This window comes from Giraffa tippelskirchi, chromosome 8 (genome assembly GCF_054371585.1).
Source record: "Giraffa tippelskirchi isolate mGirTip1 chromosome 8, T2T-mGirTip1v1.2.pri, whole genome shotgun sequence".
NCBI classification, from domain to species: domain Eukaryota; kingdom Metazoa; phylum Chordata; class Mammalia; order Artiodactyla; family Giraffidae; genus Giraffa; species Giraffa tippelskirchi.
The window spans coordinates 44,150,326-44,172,974 of record NC_137282.1 but is presented as its reverse complement, the minus strand read 5'-3'; positions in this window follow the sequence as shown (position 1 = coordinate 44,172,974).

Below are 22,649 nucleotides of genomic sequence, written 5' to 3'. Positions count from 1 at the left end.
GATAAAAGACACGATGACCAAATTGCAAGATAAGATCAAGGTCGAGTGTTTCCCAAGCAATTGAACCATAAAGAAAGTCAACCTCATAAGAAAGAATTTCCAGAAGAAACCATTCATTATCAGAAAATCTGTCACTGCCAGTGGACAATGGAGGCAGATTTCTAGGAAAGAAGTGGATAAAAACGAATCAGGGAAACAGTGACCTGCCAACATTTACTTCTTCACACAGCTTCAACTTGCAAAAATAAAAGCAAATAACAATAACAGGTTATAGAAAGTTTGTTAGGCAAATAGCTTAGATTAATTTAGGGCAAGTTTGCCTAAATCAACAATGCTAGAAAGTGGCTTATCTGGGATTGAAATTCAGCAATCACTCCAGAGCCTGCCCTTAAAGTCAAACCTTATGTGTATTTTAATTTCACAACATATCCATATTACTGTGTTATATACTTTTCAAAGAGATCGCATACAAATTATTTCTTTGGGAATTATTATTTGTATGAAGTGATCAAATCATATTACTATGTCCATTTTAAAGATGAAGGAATTGGGTCTAACATAACAGTATCCTTTCTGAGGTCACACAGGTATAATTTTAAAACAATAAAGTAGAATTCAGTTTTTCTGTTTCCTCAGTGTTTTTGTTCATTTGACATAAAGGCTGGCATACTTTTATTTAAAGGAGTAGATAGTAAATGTTTTAAAGTTTTCAGGAAAGAGGCAAAATTGAGGATATTATATAGCTACTTATGCAATAATTTTAGATGTAGCCATTAAAAAATATATCAGCTTTCTTTCTTTGCGGTCTATACAAAAACAGACAGTAGGTCGAATATGACCCTGTGGCCATAGTTTAGCAACCCAGATTATACCAACACTTGTTTGAATGGTTATTTGCAATAACAACTTAATCTAACAGCGATGAGCTGAATAGTGTTACATTATTTTTCATCTCTTTGACTCATTTGTGTCATATGTAGGAGAAACTTACAGAAATCCTGATTTATAGAGAACACCTTATGAAATAAAATAGTAACATCCATTAACTTATGAAATAATGTTTCTAATTTATATTTCTCTATTTTATGTACATTAATATACATTGATTACAGTTTAAAAAAACTTTCAAATCTAACTTCTTCCGAAATAAAATTATCATGACTTGCATTAAAATCAATTTATGTTTAATTCTTTTTCTCTGTACGTAAAATCTGTGGATAGTACACCTTAGAATTTCCAAAAATAGACCGTAGGCATCCAGGTATCTGAAATTTCCACAATGACAATATGATTGCATACTCTGCATGTGATATTTCCAGACAATAATGACTTTGTGTTAACTTTAATTATGATGCTTTATTAGAATAATATAGGCAGAAATTATAAACTCATAGACATACAAAAGCACAGTTTTATATATTTTTTCCTCAGAAAGAATTTGACCTCAGCATGTAAGCTTTGGAAAAAGATGTTTTACTCAGACAGAAATAAATGAAAATTATTTTTCAATAAAAAAAAAAGTCAGTGTGTTCTTTAATATAACAAATAAAACTACTCATTTTGTCTTTCCAGTTTTCCAGACCTTTGTATCCTCTAGCAATAAATGATGAAGAAAGTGACAGCAATTATTGGTAACACAACTGAAATGACATTTAAAAGTACCTAAAAGAGGATTATAGTTTTGCAACAAGCTTTTAATATTTTTTATCTTGGAACATCCAAGACAATACCACAGTTTTTTAGAGAAAAGTTTATTGACTGAACATTTTTGTAGATAAATGGATGACCTTTACTTTCTCCTCTTATGTGTACACTTAGAAATTACCTAGGGGAAAAGAAGTGTCAATTTGTCATTCGGTAGTATGATACATGAATTGAAGTAATCTTTGAGAAAGCTTGAAATCTAAGTCAGTATGAAAAACAAGAGATTCACTTAGAGAACCAAGCTGACCACAAAAGTTTGCCAAATTGATAAGTTGCCTTTCTATATTGTAGCCTTTTCAGTTTCTCTTGCCTGAATATAGGCAAACACAACATTATGCAGAAACAATGCAAGAATGAGGGACTTCGGGTTTGACCTGAAACCCTTTTTCTACCCCCTCATTATGGACACCAATGAACAGCTCTAGAACTTGAAGTATTAGTTGATTTTGAACTTATTGCATTGTTAAAATGAAATTATAAAATATGTAGATAGTGTTATTTGTGCTATTCATGTCCACCTATTTTGCTCATCAATATAAAATAGGAAAGTAGATGATCATTTCTAAATTATCACAATGGTTGACTCACGCACAAGGCAACCACATCCTTGCTCACACTTCTGGATGGATATACCTGCCAGTCTAATATGCATTTAGGGCTTCCCTGGCAGCTCAGCTGGTAAAGAATCTGCCTGCAATTCAGGAGACCCCGGTTCAATTCCTAGGTTGGGAAGATCCCCTGGAGAAGGGAACAGCTACCCACTCCAGTATTCTGGCCTGGAGAATTCCATGGACTGTATAGTCCATGGGGTCACAAAGAGTCAGACATGGCTGAGTGACATTCACTAGTGTGCATTCAGGGAAATCAATGAAGAAAGGAAAGGTCAGTTTCAATAGATTGTGATGTAATGACACTTTGAGAAGAAAGCAAATGTCTTTATTTATTTTGAGACAAAAACAGCAACTAGTGAGGGTGTTTTTTATATGTCAACTTGACTAGGCTATGGTACACAATTATGTAATCAAACAGCAATTGAGGTGCTGCTATGAAGGCATTTATATGTGTGATAATTTAGGTGGGCTTGGTTCAAACATTCGAAAAACTTTAAGAGCATAACTGAGGCTTTCTGGGGAAAAAAAGTAAAGGGAAAGAAAATAAAAAATAAATGTAACCTGTGGATAGCAGTTTTAGCCTGTGTCCCAAAGTTCCAGCCCACCTTCTGATGGCCTACCTTGCAAATATTGGACTTGCCTAACCAAATTCAACATTTTCATAAGCCAATTATTGGCAATATAAAATTCTTAGTGTACGTGTGTATATGTGTATATATATATAGAGAGAGAGTATATAGAGAGACAGAGAAAGAGAAAGAGAGTGTTTCTTTTTCTCTTGTGTAACACTGATTGATACACAGAGGCACTCACTTGATTAAAGATTTAAAAACCTTCTGCAAAATTCTCCAAGGGAAAGTGAATCTTTTATAATGTTAACATCAAATACATATGGTTGGCTAACAATAACAACAACAATACAGACAGTAACAGCAACAAAAACTAAACACCTAGGGATCAAGAGTATAACATGAAACGGAATACAGAATAACAAATTCAGATGTCGACTACTAAATAGCTTCCCTGTGGGAAAGAGAATCTTGGTGAATCTTTGGCTACTTTTCCATAATCTTTTTTCTTTGCTTTTGATTTCTTGTTACATTCAGATGTTTGCATTGCTGAGTAGTGTGGCATCAAATTCCAGTGTAAGCTATCTCTACAAAGGCTGTTCTCTGGATTCTGCTCCTATCTGTGTTGGTGGTTGTGTAGAATTCTAAGATCATGCCCATGACCCTCAGTCTTTGTAACAGCAAAATAATTTTTTGAAGTTACAGTGTTTTGTAATTGAGGCTACAACTCATGGTAAATAAAAGATTACCCAGTGAGCCTAATCTAACCTAATGTACCATTTAAAAGGTGAGCATTTTCTTCAACAGGGAGCAGGAAAGGAAGTCAAAGATTTGAAAACTCAGAGAGTTGTTCCTGGCCTAAAGCTGGAGGAGGCCCTGTGGGAAAGACATTAAAGATCTATCTGGGCCTTGCTGGTGGCTCAGGAAGTAAAGAATATGCCAACAATGCAGGAGACCCGGGCCCCATTCTTGGGTGGGGAAGATCCCCCGGAGAAGTTAAGGGCTACTCACTCCAGAATTCTTGCCTGGAGAATCCCATGGACAGAGGAGCCTGGTGGGGTAGGCTCCATGGGGTCACAAAAAGTCAGACAAACCTGAGCAACTAACACTTTCATATTTCATTATCTGAGAGAGACTCTCAGATGACAGGCAGTGAGAAAATGGGACCTCAATGCTACAATGAGAATTCATTCTGCTATTATTTGATTTCTGGGTTGGGAAGATCTCCTGAAGAAGGGATAGGCTACCCATTGTAATATTCATAGGCTTCCGTGGTGATTTAAATGGTAAAGAATCCACCTGCAATATGGGAGACCTGGGTTCGATCCCTAGGTTGGGAAGATCCCCTAGAGAAGGGCATGGCAACCCACTCCAGAATTCTTGCCTGGAGAATCCCATGGACAGAGGAGCCTGGTGGGCTACAGTCCATGGGGTCACAAAGAGTTGGACACGACTGTGTGACAAAACATAGCACAGTACTGAGAACTCATGTTAATTCTCGTTGAATCACAAATGCTCAGTACATTGCCCAGCACAAAATGAGTGTTTAATATATTGCAGTTAGTTAAACAAATGAAGGGAATGCCAGTGAAAATGAAAGTCATTCAGTTGTGTCCTACTTTTTGCGACCCCATGGACATTAGAGCCCATGAAATTCTCCAGGCCAGAATACTGGAGTGGGTAGCCTTTCCCTTCTACAGGGGATCTTCCCAACCCAGGGATCGAGCCTAGGTGTCCTGCATTGCAGGTGGATTCTTTACCAGGTGAGTCACAAGGGAAGCCCAAGAATACTGGAGTGGGTAGCCTATCTCTTTTCCAGCGGATCTTCCTGACCCAGGAATCCAACCAGGGTCTCCGGCACTCCAGGCACATTCTTTACCAACTGAGCTATCAGGAATGCCAGAGGAGACCTTAGATCGGATCTTTAATGATTTTACTTAGACTGGTCTTCCCCCCACGTTTTGATAAGTGTTAACTCAGTATAACATATTTAAAATAAAGAGTAAAACAAGTATTTCCAGCTTTTAAGATAACATTCAGAGATGATATCTCAGGTCATGTGCCTTCATATCCTACGTTATTTTTGTTATGTGACACACTGTATAATGTAACATAACTAAATCAGAACTAGGGAAATTGGGGTAATATAGAAAGGCCTCCCGGTTTCCTTCATGAATTATAAAGGAACTAGATGGATCTAGTGGAGAAGGCAATGGCACCCCACCCCAGTACTCTTGCCTGGAAAATCCCATGGACGGAGGAGCCTGGTAGGCTGCAGCCCATGGGGTCACTAATAGTCAGACACGACTGAGCGACTTCACTTTCACTTTTTGCTTTCATGCATTGGAGAAGGAAATGGCACCCCACTCCAGTGTTCTTGCCTGGAGAATCCCAGGGACGGGGGAGCCTGGTGGGCTGACGTCTATGGGGTCGCACAGAGTCGGACACGACTGAAGCGACTTAGCAGCAGCAGGAGCAGCAGCAGATGGATCTAGAGTGCAGTTGTCCAGAAGTCTGGGCTTTCTCTAATTTGTATTAATTCCAGTAAGTGTTCTACTCTGTGGAGCAAGAAAACTCTATATAAAACTTAGAGGCAGTAGGGAGGAGGGGATCCTCTGGAATACAAAGAAGTTAAAGAATAAATGAATCCATTTATGCAGGTGAATAAGGTCTCACATAGATTTCCTTTTAAAATTTAGGAAGATGTTAATTGTGACTTAATTTTGGACATTTTAGAAACAATCTGACCAAGACAATTTTTGTTTGACTTTGTATTTCTTGAGGTTGGTTAACTTGTAAATGACTCATAGTGAGAATTTTGAAGAGCAGCTACGCTTAAAATCTTAAACTTAGGTCCTCTGAGAATATTTTTTCGTGTGAGAAAACACAGGACATCTCAGTACAATAGATATTTTATACAATTATTTGTAATCCATTTTTCTTCATTGCTCAAAACACTAAGAAACTTCAACGATATTAAAACAAAACCCGTGGAAAAGTTATGTTTCCTTAGTTCTCTAGGGGCCTGTATTCACTTCCTAACTTTAACACTTGTATGGCCATGTCACTAAGTAGTGTCTGACTCTAGGACTCCATGGACTGTAACAAGCAAGGATCCATGGGGTTCTCCAGGGAAGAATGCTGGAGTGGGTTGCCATTTCCTTCTCCAGGGGATCTTCCTGGACCAGGCATCGAACCTGTGTCTCCTGCATTGGCAGGTAGAGTCTTTACCACTGAGCCACCAGGGAAGCCCCACATTACTCTGCCTGTGAAATGAGACTCTCATTCTCATTTGGCAACACAGTAATTCCTCTGCCGTGATATGCCCTCCTTGTTTATTTTTTCCATAAGAAATATGAACCCTTCTGGACTGTCTTAGGATGGGATTTGAGTTCCTAATATTTCCATGTCTTTCACTATCTTTTTGCAGATAATATAGACTTGGACAGTGCTGGATATTTTTCCAGGTCTCAGCTTTGCTACTTAATAACTGCAAAGTTGGGAAAGGGATTTAAATTTTTAAAACCTTAAAGTTTGTAAAACGGAGATAGTGACTATATTATTTAGGATCGTAGTTAATTTCAGTAAAACATTTCAGTAATACTTCTTAATAAATGGTAGCTATTTACTGTTGCTGTTACTATTATTCAGTTCAATTCAATTGCTCAGTCGTGTCCGACTCTTTGCGACCCCATGGACTGCAGCACACCAGGCCTCCCTGTCCATCACCAACTCCTGGAGTTTACTCAAACTCATGTCCATCGAGTCTGTGATGCCATCCAACCATCTCATCCTCTGTCGTCCCCTTCTCCTCCCGCCTTCAATCTTTCCCAGCATCAGTTTCTTTTCAAATGAGTCAGTTTTTTGCATCAGGTGGCCAAAGTATTGGAGTTACTATTATTAATATTAATATTGTTTTAATAACAAGTAGCAATATTTTATGAAAAAAATAGATACACATATACAAGGATTTGAAAAGGGAGCTGTCCAAACCTAACTTTGAAACATCATATAATATGCTCACATTTTAGACCTTGGTGAGGGTACAGGCATTATTTTTTCTTGCTACATAAAAAAGGGGGGCTTTGCAGAATTTTAATGCTACTATTTTAACATTTATTATTCAGTAATGTAGTTTCCAAAGGGAAACTGAGAGTGTCTCTGTATATCTAAACATTTTTCCTTTCTGGTAAAAATAAATAAGTAAACAAATCCATTTTTCATAAAAGAAAAACTGAATCATTTACTTTTCTAACCTCTGATAATCAAAACTGGAGGCTAACTTGATTTCACATAGCATACATTTTTTTCATGAGCTTGAGAAATTTCTGCTCTGCTCGCATTAATAAAAACACAAGCATGATTTTAATTAGCCTGAATGTATCTTGCAAAAGCATAAATCCCTTAATCAGATGTGAGAAATAAAGGCTGGTCACCTCTCCTTGCCAAATTTGTACTCTCATAAAAAAATTTTATTCTTTCCTCTAATTATGTCTTCTAATTAGAATTATAGCTTCTGTAACAAATATAAAATAATTGAAGATAAAATTAATTCATCAAAGAAACACCTTTCATTTCTCAATATATAATACTATTTTAATAGTTATATGAATACAATTACTTTTATATCTCCTTGGTAGGGGATATTTAAGTTGTCTATTCACAATTACAGGCACTTTAATTCTTGAATTGAGTAGATCTCCAGTCAAAACCACTAGTATTTTTGAAGGATTTTACATTACCAAATTCACAGACGCAATTATCGCCCCCTTCTAGCAAGTCTGCAAATTCTTTGTCTTTTTTTAGTCATTGTAAGGAATTTTCTTATTAGTAATGCGATTCCAACTTCCCTCAGAATCATATTTATTATGGTGTGTTCCATTCTCATTTTCGAAGGGAAAATGTATAATTATATCCACTTTTCTATTTAATCATATTGTTATTCCTTGTAGAACTTCCTTGGTGGCTCGGTCTGTAGTGAATCTGCCTGCAGTACAGTAGACCTGGGTTCACTCCCTGCGTCAGGAAGTTTTCCTAGAGAAGGAAGTGACACCTACTCCAGTATTGCTGCCTGGGAAATCCCATGGACAGAAGAGCCTGGAGGTCTACAGTCCATGAGTTCCCAAGAGTCAGAGAGAACTGAATGACTAAACAACTATCCCTTCTAAGACCAAGTACATTTGCAATTTAAACCAACATATTTTCTCTGCTTTTGAAAAAAAAAAAGTAAAAAATTACTAGGCATTATATCTAATCTAAGATTTTGGTTTCATTCATTTGATGTAAAAGGGCACAGAAGTAAGTTAAAATCATGAAAATAATATGAATGTCTCAGAATGCCAATTACTTAATTATTTGGTAAAATATTACGTTTTGTGATGATGTTTGTTATTTCCACAGAGTAACTCACCCTTAATTGGTAAACTGTCAGATATTTTTCCCCAATATGTTGAGATCATTGATTTTTGAACTTTTATAAAACTTTGATTTACCTTACATTTCAAGCCCAAATGTGTGCCCTTCAGTGGTTTTCCCTTCTCCATTTACACACTTTATTCTGTACTCCAGATATTCTTTATATTTAATCTGTCAGCAGAGTCAAGAATGCCAAAGTCTTAATTCCAGGTAGACTGACCTCTTCTGAGTCCCACACACATATACACTTTACACTATTTTTTGTTCATATTTTACTTTATTTAAACAATGAACTTATTTCTGTTAATACTTAATTTCCCAAGTGACACTTTAAAGGCTAATAAAAAATAAGTGAAAAATTAATATCTACTGATTAATGAATGATGGTGTGACTATGATGCTATTAAGATAAACTGATTTAAATAATTAATTTGAGACAATAATTTGGAAATTCTAAAACATAAAAAAATGGCTCAAATTATTTCTCTATTTTGGATAAGAACCTCAATTTGTTAATAAGAATATGCAGAAAATCCACACACATATCCCCTTGCCTCCAACCTGAGAAGAGGTGAATTAACACTCCTTTTGTTTTTCTTGGTACTTTTTAAGGACAAAAAGCAAATTGCTGAGTGGCTAGTAAAGGAAATGTATTTGGGCTACCTTACTGTTTGCTACAATGCATAATAATGTTATCTTTATTTTTCCAACATTCTTCATATTACATTAGAATTGGACAGACTGCCTCATTCATATTCTCACTATTTCCATTCACTAGAAAATAGATGCATGCCAAACTAGTTTCTTCTATGTTTACAAACTATTGTGGCAAAGATGAGAGTTCATAATTCTTTAATAGCCAAGATGATTCATGGGAGAAGACTGCATGAAAGTTTGCACATCTCCTTTAGTGTCTCTACCCCGTTGTAAGAAATGGGTGGAATGCTAACTTATCATCTTTATTATATTTATGAATAAATAAAATGGAGTAATAACAGTTCGTAAATCACACTAAAATTGTCAGATAAGCATCTTCTGTTACAGTGTCACATACGGTGCCATATTTTGTGACTTGAATTGCAATGTGCACAGAATATGGGAAAACAAGACTGTATGTATACTCAGTATCCTCTAGATACTAATCTTGATCTTACTGGTAAACTATATAAACAGAGCCATTTCATGACAACCATGGAATTCTAATCTATAGACCCTTTTTACATTCCATTTTAATGTCACTTGTGTTGTATTGGCATGCAGCAGAAGTATCTGAAACTTAACAATAAAAAGGCAAATTCTCACTTTGCATAAGTATCATAGCTTATAAATTAGACCAATAATTTTGAGAAAAACAAGTTATTGGCTCAAATTTATTCCTGTGAGGTGGGATATTATTACACACATCTTATAGAGAATTTATGAAAAATAAGTATACTCTTCTTAATTATTCTAATGATTATTTCTTTCTTTTTAATTTAATTGCTATTCAGTAAGCTGTTCATTAGGAATTTAATGTTTAATATTACTAATGAAATTAAATTAAAAAGATATATAGCACCATTAAAGTAGCACATAGGAAAAATTCTAGTGCTAAAAATAACTCTACTTAGTAGGTACCAAGAGATGCATATGAAAACCATATTTCACAAGATAGTCTTTCTATTGAAAACTATTACACTATGAGGCATATTTGTTCCTTTCTCCTATAGACATATAAGTACAAAGCTTGTTGTTTTTCACATTATAAATTATACTCTTTATCGGATATTAAAAGTTGTGGCTATATGGCAGAATAGAATAATTTGAAACATTTTTTGCTTTACCATATACGGAAATAAAAACAAAATTTTGCTTGACCTGCTTGAATTGCAATGACAAAATTGCCCGCCACTATGAATGCATCATCCATATACCAACTTAAAATAATCATTAAAATGATCAAAATGAGGGTGAGAATTTATATCATACACTAAAAGACAGGCACATTCTTGGAGATGGAAGAGAATAAACAAAATACAGCTATTTCAGAGGATATTTTAGAGATTCTCTAAACTATTATGAATATAGGTACTTTTTAATTTTAATAGTCCTTTAAAAATCATCTTTAAGGGTTAGCCTTTACTTTCTTAAGGATGGCAGAAAATTATGTATTTCACATATAAGATTATACTGAAAAAACTGAAAGGAAAGATTACTACACTAAATTTGTTTAGTTGATATTCTGTCTTAATAAGCATGTCAGTCATTTTGGTTTTTATTTATTTATTTATTTACTTTTTGGATTTCAAAGCAATAGCAAACATTTTCTGTGAGTTTTAATTATTTTCCAGAGAGTTGTATATAATAATGATATTTTTCACAAAGCCATTTGGAAATATCTCCTAAACAGCCCTGAAAGCAACTTTGAGATATAAAATCATAGAATTAAGTAAGCCATTTCCTTGACTTATAGTGGCAACCTAAAAATTTAAAGAACTAAAAATAATAAAAGTATTTAGTACATTAAATATGCTCTTATTTTCTACCAATACCTACCTAATGAATAGAGAACCATGGTGACTGGTTATTCTTAGTGTGTAATGATACTGTGTTTGTATTGAAATGTGCTAAAAATTATTACTTTGATTTCTAGATGATTCTAATACATTATAAATAAAAAAAAAGAAACACTTTATCTCGTATTTAAGAAACAAGCCTCTCTTTCTTCTCTCAGCATCTCTCCCTCTCTCTGTCTCTTTCGCTTTCTCCTACTTTCTTGGACTCCTGATAATTACACCTTTTATTTCAACATATAATTACTGAGGTTTTACTATTAGAAATATCCATCTCCTTCTGCATATGGCTACTTCAGATAGTATTCAGGGACCTCATGGGTGTGGCTAAAAGGAAATTTTACTCATGTACAAGTCCCTGTATGTTTCAAACACTCTAACTTGCTTGCTACCCTGTCCAGTAAACTAGAAGCATCATCTCAAGTCCACAGTTTGCTAATAAAAATGTCATCAGTAATTCAATGTTACTGCAGTTTTACTGTTTGATATAAAAATAAAACAATATTAATGTGAGTGATCAAACACCAAATGCCATTTCTTCAGAGTCAGAATGATGTTTTATAGAGAGATTCTCCTAAGGTACAGTATGTTTTGAACAACATGAACAGCAACATTTTATCAGTGTCATGGCTATATTTTTGATAGTGAATGATATAAACGGGGACAAGGAAAACTAGATAAGGCCTATAAATTTTAAGACAACACACAGAAACGTAACTCACATTTTACTGAAGTTTACTTGGAACTAAATTGGTTGACACTCTTTTGTCCTATAATTCCAGTAAGCACACAGACATGCAAACCATGTAACAAAATTCCATCCATTAAAATAACTGTTAATCTGTAGTCCCAACAGTGTGATTTATTATTAAATTGATATGACCAATTTTAGTTTATACAAATGAAAGTGTAACAAATGTATACAATTTTATAAGCTGATATGACAAATTTTAAATAAAGCAAAAAAGTGGCAGTCACTAATTTCTGTCCTTTTAAAAAGTAAATCTGTAGGTTTGAAAACTCATTTGCTTATTTGTTAAAAAAAACAAAGCTTTAAGTATCACTGTAAGATATTTAGTTTAATTATCCTAAATAACACTTACTATATAACAGATAAAGTATAATGATAACATAAGGGAACATAACACAGACTGAAATAAATCTATATCACTTTTATATATATATATGAATGTGTGTACCTGTGTTATATGTGTCTCTATATATTTAAACATATCTACATTTTTAGAAAAACAGAATACTCAGATGCCACATAGACATAGAAACAGACAAAAAATCAATATAAAATTAAAATCATAAATTTAATATACTCATAAATTAAAATTTTACTTTCATTTGAAGTTAACATATGTTCATCGCATTTGAAACACAAAAATTTACACTGATTTATTTTTACTATATAAAAGTTCATACAAATAGTCAGACAACTCAATCAATATCTTGGTAAAATATACAAGTAGACATGAGGTAGTGAAGAAAATTCATTCAGAATGGCTTGTAAGCATATGGAGTAATTCTGAACATACTCCAGAAATGATGTGCTATTATTTACATATACTTGAAATTTAGGCAATAATCTTGCATATATGCTATATAATCTGCTTTAATTTGTCTGATTAAACTTAAAACCTCACTAACTATTCATGAGGGAAAGTGAACATATGCATTACACTAAGTCAAAATACATCAATATAATATGACATGTGTCATGTGATAATTATATATATATAATAAACAAAAACAATATCTTCAGTTAAAATAAATTATTGTATAAATCTTTCAAATCAACTCTTCTGGTAAAATTAATTTTGGCAATAATTTTCTAATTTTAAAATCCTTTGTTAGAGGAAATGAAAACAGTTATAAGGAATGAATGGAGGTAGTAAGAAATAAGGGAAAACAGAAGAAAACCAGAATGTGGTATAAACTGAGCTTGAGAAAATAAAATTATGCTGATTATTTGACTTTTCAAGTGACTTGTCTCAAGTGTTTTCCCTTTAAACCTCAGTTTATCTCATGAAAATTGAAGAGTGAAACCATTTACAAAACATGAGACTGACAAGGTACACATCTAGTTTACAAAGAGAATTCACTCTGAAACAGAAAATAATGGAGGTAATACACTCAGCAGGCACTTTATAACACTATGGCTCTATTATGTATACATCTTTGGCTTGATTCTAATATACGTTTCACATATGATGGCAAGCAGTCAATTACATTGTTCTCCTTAATTCAGGTATTTGTAGTATTGGTAGTCTGTACACAGCAAAAATTACCTCCAAGCTACTGCTAATGTAATTTCTAAATGATTGACCTTCTCTGCTCACTGGCATGTTTTGTATATTTGAATCTAATGGAACTAAACATAACAGAAGATTCAGGCAAGGTGCCAGAATCCTTCACGATTGACCCTGTTTTGAATGCCAACTCCTGAAGGAGCTTCAAGAGCGGACCGACCTCTCCAGGTGATGTTTAAAATAGATTCTGCTCCTAAGCAACACAGCACAGTGAGACACCTGTGGCAACTGAGAAGAACTTCTCAAAGAGTTTATACGTGTTTAACAGTTGGCAAACACTGCCATTTGTCACCTGCCTGGCTTTTCCTGGTGAAGTCTGTGTAACACACTGAGTTTTCTCAGAGAAAGCAGTTGGAGTGCTAGTTAAACAATCCCCTATTTTGGGGGGCTTAATAATTATGAGAATCAAATCAATAATTAACAATTTTGTGGGACTTATAAATTATTCCAACAACTCTCAGTGTAAACAAATTCCACAAAAGCATTTTTGAGCCCTGAAAGAAGACACCTAAAGCAGGTGAAGCTGTAGAAGCCATTACTATGAGAATTACTTGGAAAAGAGGGAGGATTATGGGAAAGAAAGGTATTGGGAAGATTTTTCCCAGCAAGGACTAGTGTAATAAAGGTAATAAAAAATGTTTTTATCCAGTAGATGTGAAAGAAGGTTTTTGATAATTTTGTATCAAAATGGTCATAATACACTCATATGTGGTGGAAAGAATGTGCAAGTTGTGTATAGAATCCAAAGTCACAGATTACAATATAGAAGTATCCCTACTGCATATCCTTTCATTTAATTCCACATATATGGTCATCTTGTCCATTTTGAAAGAGAGCACAGCCACTGAACAAATTGCAAATGCATAGTGGCCTTAGGTATCAAGTGATGCTGGAATTTTTAGGCATTAGAAAAGACCCTGAGAACATCTCTTCTCAAAATAACTACATATTATATGTAGGAGTTTGAGAAGGAAATACATTTTTTGAACGTCTTTCTGTGCATACTCAGTTACTTCAGTCATGTTGGACTCTTTGCGACCCTATGGACGGTAGCCCGCCAGGCTCCTCTGTCCATGGGATTCTCCAGGCAAGAACACTGGTGTGGGTTGCCATGCCCTCCTCCAGAGGATATTCCCAACCTAGGGATTGAACCTCCATCACTTATGTCTTCTGCATTGGTAGGCAGGTCTTTCTATTAGAGCCACCCGGGAAGCTCTGTCCACATTTACTGGAATATTGGGCTTCCCTGATGGCTCAGTCGGTAAAGATTCCACCTGCAATGAAGGAAACCTCTTTCAACGCAGGAGACACAGGTTTGATTCCTGGGTCAGGAATATCCCCTGGAGGAAAAACTGGAAATCCACTCCAGGATTCTTGCCTGGGAAATGCCATGGAGAGAGGAACCTGGTGGGTTAGAGTCCATGGGGTTGCAAAGTGTAGGACACGACTGAGTGAACGAGCATGCACACAATAATAATAAATAGTGTTTATTTTTAAAATGAGGTTTTTGATGCTCTACTTGTTTTGTTTAGATAATTGAATTGTGATTTGTTTTCACCAATATTACTTTCATACACACAAAAATAAACACTGGAGAAACAATTCAATATAAATTGCAATTTAGTGTCATGTAACTATATTTTATTATAGTTATGCAATTGATAAGCTAAATGTCACCAGATCTGTGATAAACAAGAAAAAAAAAAAAAACTGAAAATCTGGAAACCGTAAACAAAGAAACAAAGAGACAAATATTCTTCCTCCAATTCAATGAAGTGTTATATTTAAGCAGAATCTGTATCATTATGGGTAAGTACTTGGGCAAACGTTTCCAGAGTGATTATTGTTAACATATGCCTAGAGCAGTTATTTTTCACACCAATGATAAACTCAGAAGAACGACAGAAGGGAAAGAGAGGAAGTATTAGAGTAGAGGGAGAAGGGAGTGAGAGAGATGGAGACAGAGGGGAAGGAAGATGGGAAGGAGAAGTAGGAAAATTAGGAAGAGGAAGAGGAATAAGTAAAGAATGAAAAGAATAGAAAAGAACAGAAAGAACACACATTTCAGGAACAGTGGCATAACGCTCTATTTCAACGCAGTTCTTTAATGATATGATGTTACACATGTTAAATTATTATATTATTCTGGAATCAGAAAGCACAAATATTTCCCACATATTTAATGGTTTGTACTTTGGTAATTTCCCAGGTGGCTCAGTGGTAAAGAATCTGTCTGCCAATGCAGGAGATGTGGGTCCTATCCCTGGGTCAGAAAGAGCCCCTGGAGGAGGAAATGGCAACACACTCCGGTATTCTTGCCTGGGAAAGCAAATGGACAGAGGAGCCTGGAGGGATGCAGTCCATAAGGTCTCAAAGAGTTGGACGTGACTGAGCACTTTGGTAATCACTATTTTTAAAAATAAAAACTGTTTTACAAATGTAGCTTATATAATTTTCATATTTTCTCTACTATTTCATATAGTTCACTGTGCTAGAACTAAATCATAGTAAAGGAGTAAAAACCCTCTGATTAAAATTGCTTTGTATAAATATAACATAAATGAACTTACACGTGAAATGGAAACTGATTCACATAGAGAACAGACTTGTGGTTTCCATGGGGGTGAGATGTTGGGGAGGGATGCATGGGGACTTCGGGGTTAGCAGATACAAATCTATTTATCTATATAGAATAGATAAACAACAAGGTCCTTACTGTATAACACAAGGACCTATATTCAATATCCTATAGTAAACCATAATAGAAAAGGAAAAACAAAAGACATTGCTTTGTATTACAAGATCTGCTCTACAAGAAGGTTAATTAAAACACTGATAAGTATACACAAATATACACTAAAAATAGTTTAAACTAATTTCAACCAAATTTATAGCCTTGGAATTGCAATAAGAAAGCAAACAATAGGGCTTTTATATAAATTGTGTATTTCATTTTTGTACTTAATTGAAAAAGAAGTCTGGAATAAGTACATTCTATTTTGTGGTTCATTACAAATTTGCATTCTATTAACTTCATATATGGAAAAGTTTAACTGTAGTTATTACTGTCATTTATGGGTATAGTTATGGTGATAAGGTCACTACCAACATTTTCTCAATTTTCTAAAAAAAGTGATTCCAACAGTGTTGTTTCTATAATAAACTCTAAAAGTAGCACCATTGACATTCATTATGGGTTTAATTTGTATCTATTTTTATAAACTATCATACTACTAATCAGAAAGTGGGCATTTTCCTGCATTTGTTTTAAATATCAGAGAATCAAGAATAATATTTTGAAGAGTATAGAATGGGTGCTCTAATATGAATAATTATAAACTTATTCCAACATTTATAAAGATATTTAAACACTATTGGATGTTAAACCATTTTACCAAATTGCATTTATACATGGGTTCTCAGGTATGTATGCAAGTGTATACATTTATTATAAAATACTACATGCATGCTAAGTAGCTTCAGTCATGTCCAACTCTGTGTGACCCTATGGACTGTAGCTTACCAGGCTCCTCTGTCCATGGGATTCTCCAGGCAAGAATACTGGACTGGATTGCCATTCCCTCCTCCAGGGGAGGAGTAGTATAAAATACTACTGCTACCCTTTCTCATTTTTTTTTTTTAATTTGAGGCTATTATATTCAAGCAAAACTCTCTTCATTCATTTTAGCAAGAGGCAGAACTAATAAATTTTAAGTTCTTAGCTTACTTAAAAAATCATTTTTAATTAAAGGATAATTGGGGCTTGACTGGTGGCTCAGATGGTAAAGAATTTTCTGCAATGTGGGATACCCAGGTTCAATCCCTGGGTCAGGAAGATCCCCTGGAGAAAGGAACGGGCAACTCACTCCAGTATTCTTCCTGGAAAATCCAATGGAGAGAGGAATTACTCTACAATATTGTGTTGGTTACTGCCAGACATCAACATGAATCAACCATAAGTATACATATGTCCCCTCCTCTGGACTCCCACTTCTCACCCCATCCCAATCCTACTTCTGATCATTTAACTTAATATAGTTATACCAAAAGCACAGACAATGAAGATGTCCATATTCCAATCTCTTGTTTTTGAATCTACTCTTCCACCGTCTTTACTATGATGTTAGGGTTGGGGGTCCTGCCTCCACTTCATTCCCAGCTCCTTTGCCAGATGACTTCCTACCTGATGGCTGGGAGCACTAAAGCACTTCAGCATTAGAACACTGCTTTCGCATTGTTGTGCAAGCAGAGGGAGTATATTTCAAGCATTGTGGTTGGTTCTAACCTCCAACTTCTCTTAACTACATCTGAGCCAATCATTAACAAATTCTTTAAAAGGAAAACAAAAGTTTGTTGAAAGGAAGTCACTCAACAGGTGTGAACAACCTGCAACTATATGGAGAAGAGTATTGTAGGCAGAAGACACAGTAAGTGCGAAGGCCCTGAGGCAGGAGCAGAGCCATATGTTGGAGGAACACTGGTTAGGTCATTTTGGCTAGAGCACAGTGTCTGAGAGAAGGCGCTAGAGAAAACATTAGAAAAATAATGGTATGATTACTATGGTGAGCCTTGTCAGTTATAGTTTGGATCATGGATTTTAGTCCGGGAGAGAAGAAAAGCCACAGAAGTGTTTGAGAAGAAGGTGGATGCATTCTGCTTTAAAATTGAGCTCCTATGTAAAGATGAATAGAGAGAGTCCAGAATGGAAGCTGGGTGATGGTTGGAGACTATGTTTCAAATAAAGGATGAAGATAGCTTTGACCACTATCCACCTGTGAACGCCAATCCTCAGGTTTTGTTCTGGAGGTGGGTTTTATGGCAAGAGTGCATCTCAGATTTTCCTACTTGTTTCAGTGCAAATATTTCCTCAGTTATCTGAGTTGCAGGAATCACTCAACTGGCTTCTGGATTTCTTTGATTGGAAATTGATCAATGTGTACCTTTATAGCCAATGTTTCCAGGGGAGGAGAGAAATTCGGGAACCTTTTATGTCACCATCTTGGTGACATCAATCACGAAGGGGATATCCTATGTTTTAAAGAATAATATGTTTGAAGTCCAATGAACTAGTTCTGTCATTATACTTCAGTGTTAATTCAAGTAAAAATGGTTGTTAATAACATAGTCTGTATAAGGTGTTATAAAAAATACATTTATCAGTAAGATATAATGCCAGTCTTAACATTTTTACAATCTAAAATATATTCAATTCTCCATCTAAACATAACATCAAGCTCAAAAATCTGATAACCTGAATTAAAAATAAATTGCAGAAATTAATAGAATATAATTGAACTTAAAAGAGGGGAAAAATCCATTCTAAAGTGTATGCTTTGAAATTTCAGCCCTACTTTAATAGCTCAAGTTTCATATTTCTGAAGAAAATCATGAAATATGGAATGAAGATAATATTGAAAATGCAGTATAATTTCAATCTCCCAGGCATTATTTCAAAGACGAAAGTGCTTAAGTCACTTTAGATGAATCTTTGTAAAGGAAACAGATAAATGCCCAAGAGTCAACATTTGATTTTTATTAAAACCAAGTCTGCACTTCAGCTAAACACATAGTTCCTTAGGAAGTGATTATTAACTGTGCTCTATAGAAAACCTTATGATACATGATCTCAATAAGAAGTTATGAATCTAACTTTGGTAATGACATATGACAGTATTTCAACTAGAGGTATTTCAAATGAAATTACATGTATCTATTAAAACTTATAAAACTTTATTTGCATAAATTTATTCCTTTTTTGTATTCTTCAAAAGAATGTCTCTCTTTTTAATAAAATTGGCACTGTTGTAAAGAAATAGAAAGAAAACTTTTCATATTCCAGAGCCTTTAAAAGAGTTATCAAGCTCTATGACTTAATCATATCAATCATCTCAATGATATAAATAAATTTCTGGATTAAACTTAAGCTATGCATAGGGTTATCCACAGTTAAGAACCTAAGATGTATATGCTTTTAATGCTAAAAAGACTTTCACTATTGGTTCAGAGCACTCCCAGGAGATGTAAATAGGGCTAGAGAATTTATATGATTTAGTCAATGAAATTTAGTGATTAGTGGCAGAATCAAAACTAGAGTGAAAATTACCGTACCCTAATAGGGTTAGTAAATGACCAGTAAACACACAGCTAGTTTTTCTTCTCTTTTAGTAGAATCATTAATCTAAGTGACTACAGTGTTAACTCAGCCTAAGAGAAGCTTCATAATGCTTCACATCAAAATACATCAGGCTAAACTAGCCCATTCACATTGACCTATAGAAAGTTCGGCAAATTTGAACTACAACTTTCCTCCATATTACCATGAGCCTATACATATATATATATATATATATATATATATATATATATATATATATATATATTAGTGTATACTATGACTGTGGAAGTTCTATAAATTTACTGTCCAATGAACTATTTTATTATAGAAATGAATAGTTACAAGGAGAAAAATGCTACATGTAAGCTTCAGTTCTACACAAATACACAGATGTGCAAGGGCAGATATATGTTCAACATTTAAATGAACAAATCTTGCATGTGTCCATGAAAAATTTAGCATATTTACATGAAACCCCAAGAGCCTAAACTTGGTAATTTACCTTTTGTAAGGTAGGTCATTTTAATATCAGGAATATCTGATTTTCCAATTTTGGTTTATTTTTAATCATTAATATTTCAAACTCTAAATACCAAGAGATTCCCAGAAGTGTTTTCAGACTTGCTCAACAATTTCAGAGGATATTTCAAATCAGAGAGAAAATAATATGTCTACAACCTCTGTGGTCCTTTCTTATTTTACACAAAGAGTACTTGTGCATAAATGCATGCTGAAAAATCTATTTTCACTTCACTTCACGGACATTTTCATTTCTGGACACCACTCTTGTAGCTGACTCCAGTGAACAAAATGTAAGGTGAAAATAAAAAGAGAACTTAAAGATAATGGACCAAAATACTTATTTCATGGTCATACTTTTGTCATGCTTGTAGAGGAATTTACCCAATAGTATATCAAGGTTTTTTCACTATGCTATGTATTAACTGTGGATAGCTATGTAATAACTGTGGGTGAATTTATAGATTATCATGCACCCCAAATTCAGTCTTATTCTCTGTTGCTTATCAGAAAAATAAATAAACATGATTATAAAGCACTGTTTTATTTAATCATTTACATTTCAAGTAAACATAAGAATGCTTTCAATAAAAATATTATGTTATGCAGAAATTTAATCTGTCATTTTGTGCAACTTTACTCGACATTTTATTTTACTTTTCTTCCTACAATTTGCCACTCACTAAATATGAAATTTAAATCTTTGAACTTAAATGTAGTAATGAATCATAAACTCTGAACAATTTTTTCTATGAACACTTGAAGAAAATATTGTACCCTATTGCCATACAATTGTGATTACATGACTGATATCTCTTTTACTGAAGAAAAAATTGACAAAAAGTATCACTGAAGCATAGAGTCAATTAATTTTAAATTCATAGAACAGCTGTGAATATTAAAGACCTGCAGTTCTTCTCTGGACCCCTGTGAATTATCTGTCATGGTTAAAAGAAGAACAATTTGCCACAGGTAGACCCAGAGGCTATGGACTCCTAGGAACGAGAAGAAAGAAACGGGAGGAGTCAGGAAAGAGTGTGATTGCAGACAGCTGCATGGGGAGAAGAGATAAGGTCGGAGAAGTGGAGGTGGGGTGAGAGCTAATAAAAGCCCTGACAGAAGAGGCTGACTGTGTAGAGATTAGGTTTACAAAGCAAGATCTCTATCCATAACTCAAATCTGGGAGAAGAACATTTCTACACATCAAAGAGCCTCAAGGAGATGGTTTGCTTTTTAATACAATTCAAAAAGCAACAATAAAATGCCAGTCCTGTCACTACTTCCTAGGTGTCTGAAATGATACGATTACATTTCATGGATGGAATCGTCAAACAACTGTGTTTTCCCAAAGGGTAGGAGACACAAACACAGCAGAGATAACGCTACTCCATTTGCTGTGTCAGCTCAAATTAAAGGATCTGAAATGAACATTACCGCCCGAGGTTGACTTTTACTAGAAAGGTAGCAAAGACATTTCTCTACATTACTTTTCTTTTACTTTGGTATAGTAAGCATTTTAATTGCAGTGAAATGTACCTACAGCCTATTACGTTATTCCTATCTCAATCCAGCATCTGTATAGCGATATCTATGATTCTAAGGCAAAAGAAAGAATAGAATTGTAATGCAAACAGTGGGTTATGAGAAACCACTTAGAAGAAGTGTCATGAACGGAGCCGTAAAATAATAGCTATATCTAAATAAAAGTGGCAAGGTTGGGAGGTATTCCAGGAATAGCAATATAATTGACAAAAGCCTTCGGATCTGAAACACATGGTATCTATAGGGAATTTCAGAAATTCAATATAATTTGAGCTAAGGATGCATTAGACAATGGTGGATTAAGTTAAATATTAAAAAAAGAAAAGATTTATTTTATTACTTTGTAAGAAAGAAAAGTTAAAACCTTAGTGGTAAAATAATGAGAACATTTACCTTTCATGGATCTGTGATTTGGACAGGGTTAGGCAGGGACAAATCATCTCTGCCCCACTTGGCATCATCAGAATTATCTGAAGGCTCCACACTCATATCTTGGGCAGTCGATGTGGGTAGTCAACTGGGACCACACCTGGGGCTCTGATAGAACACCTACAAGGAGATGTTGGGTTCCAATGGTGGGCATTGTCTTTTATCACCCAGCCTTAAAAGCCATGCACTGTTACGTTTGTCACCTACTATTCATTAGAAGTCAATCACTAAATCCAACCTATATGCATGAGAGGGAAAATTGGACCCCATCTTTCAATGTATAAATGTTTAAAATGCATTAAGAAGATCATGCAAAAAGGGATATTTTCCCAAAATCATCTTTGAAAAATAAAACCTGGTACTATCGCTTCATTTCTAAATTAAAAATGGCAAAATGTATCCCAACGGCTTTCAAACAGACAGTTTGTGCTATCATACCTGGCTCACACTTTGAGAAGAAATGGCCAGAGGGGCTGTGTTTATTGAAAGGGAGACCCCTTTAAAAGCCACTATAGAGCGTAACAGTAAGATCTTGAATTATAACAGAGGCTATGGGGAAATGTCAGAAGACAATGCACTTTCGAGAGAGAGAGAGAGAGAGAGAGAGTAAACTTCAAAGGCAAAGGCTTGAGAGTAGGAATAAAAATAAGGAGTGTAATTTGTTGTGAAATTTGGAAGTAAACTCAGTGTGTTAAATACTGAAGAAGGAAGCCAGATGAAAACAACTTCCGATATTAATGAAACATTAGAAACTTGAGAGCTATAAACATGAAGATTAGGGGCTCAGGGGATTAGAGAAAAATAGAAAATAAGTTAGATAAGCTAGTTAATAATTAGATAATAAGAAGATCAAACCAGTCAATCCTAAAGGAAAT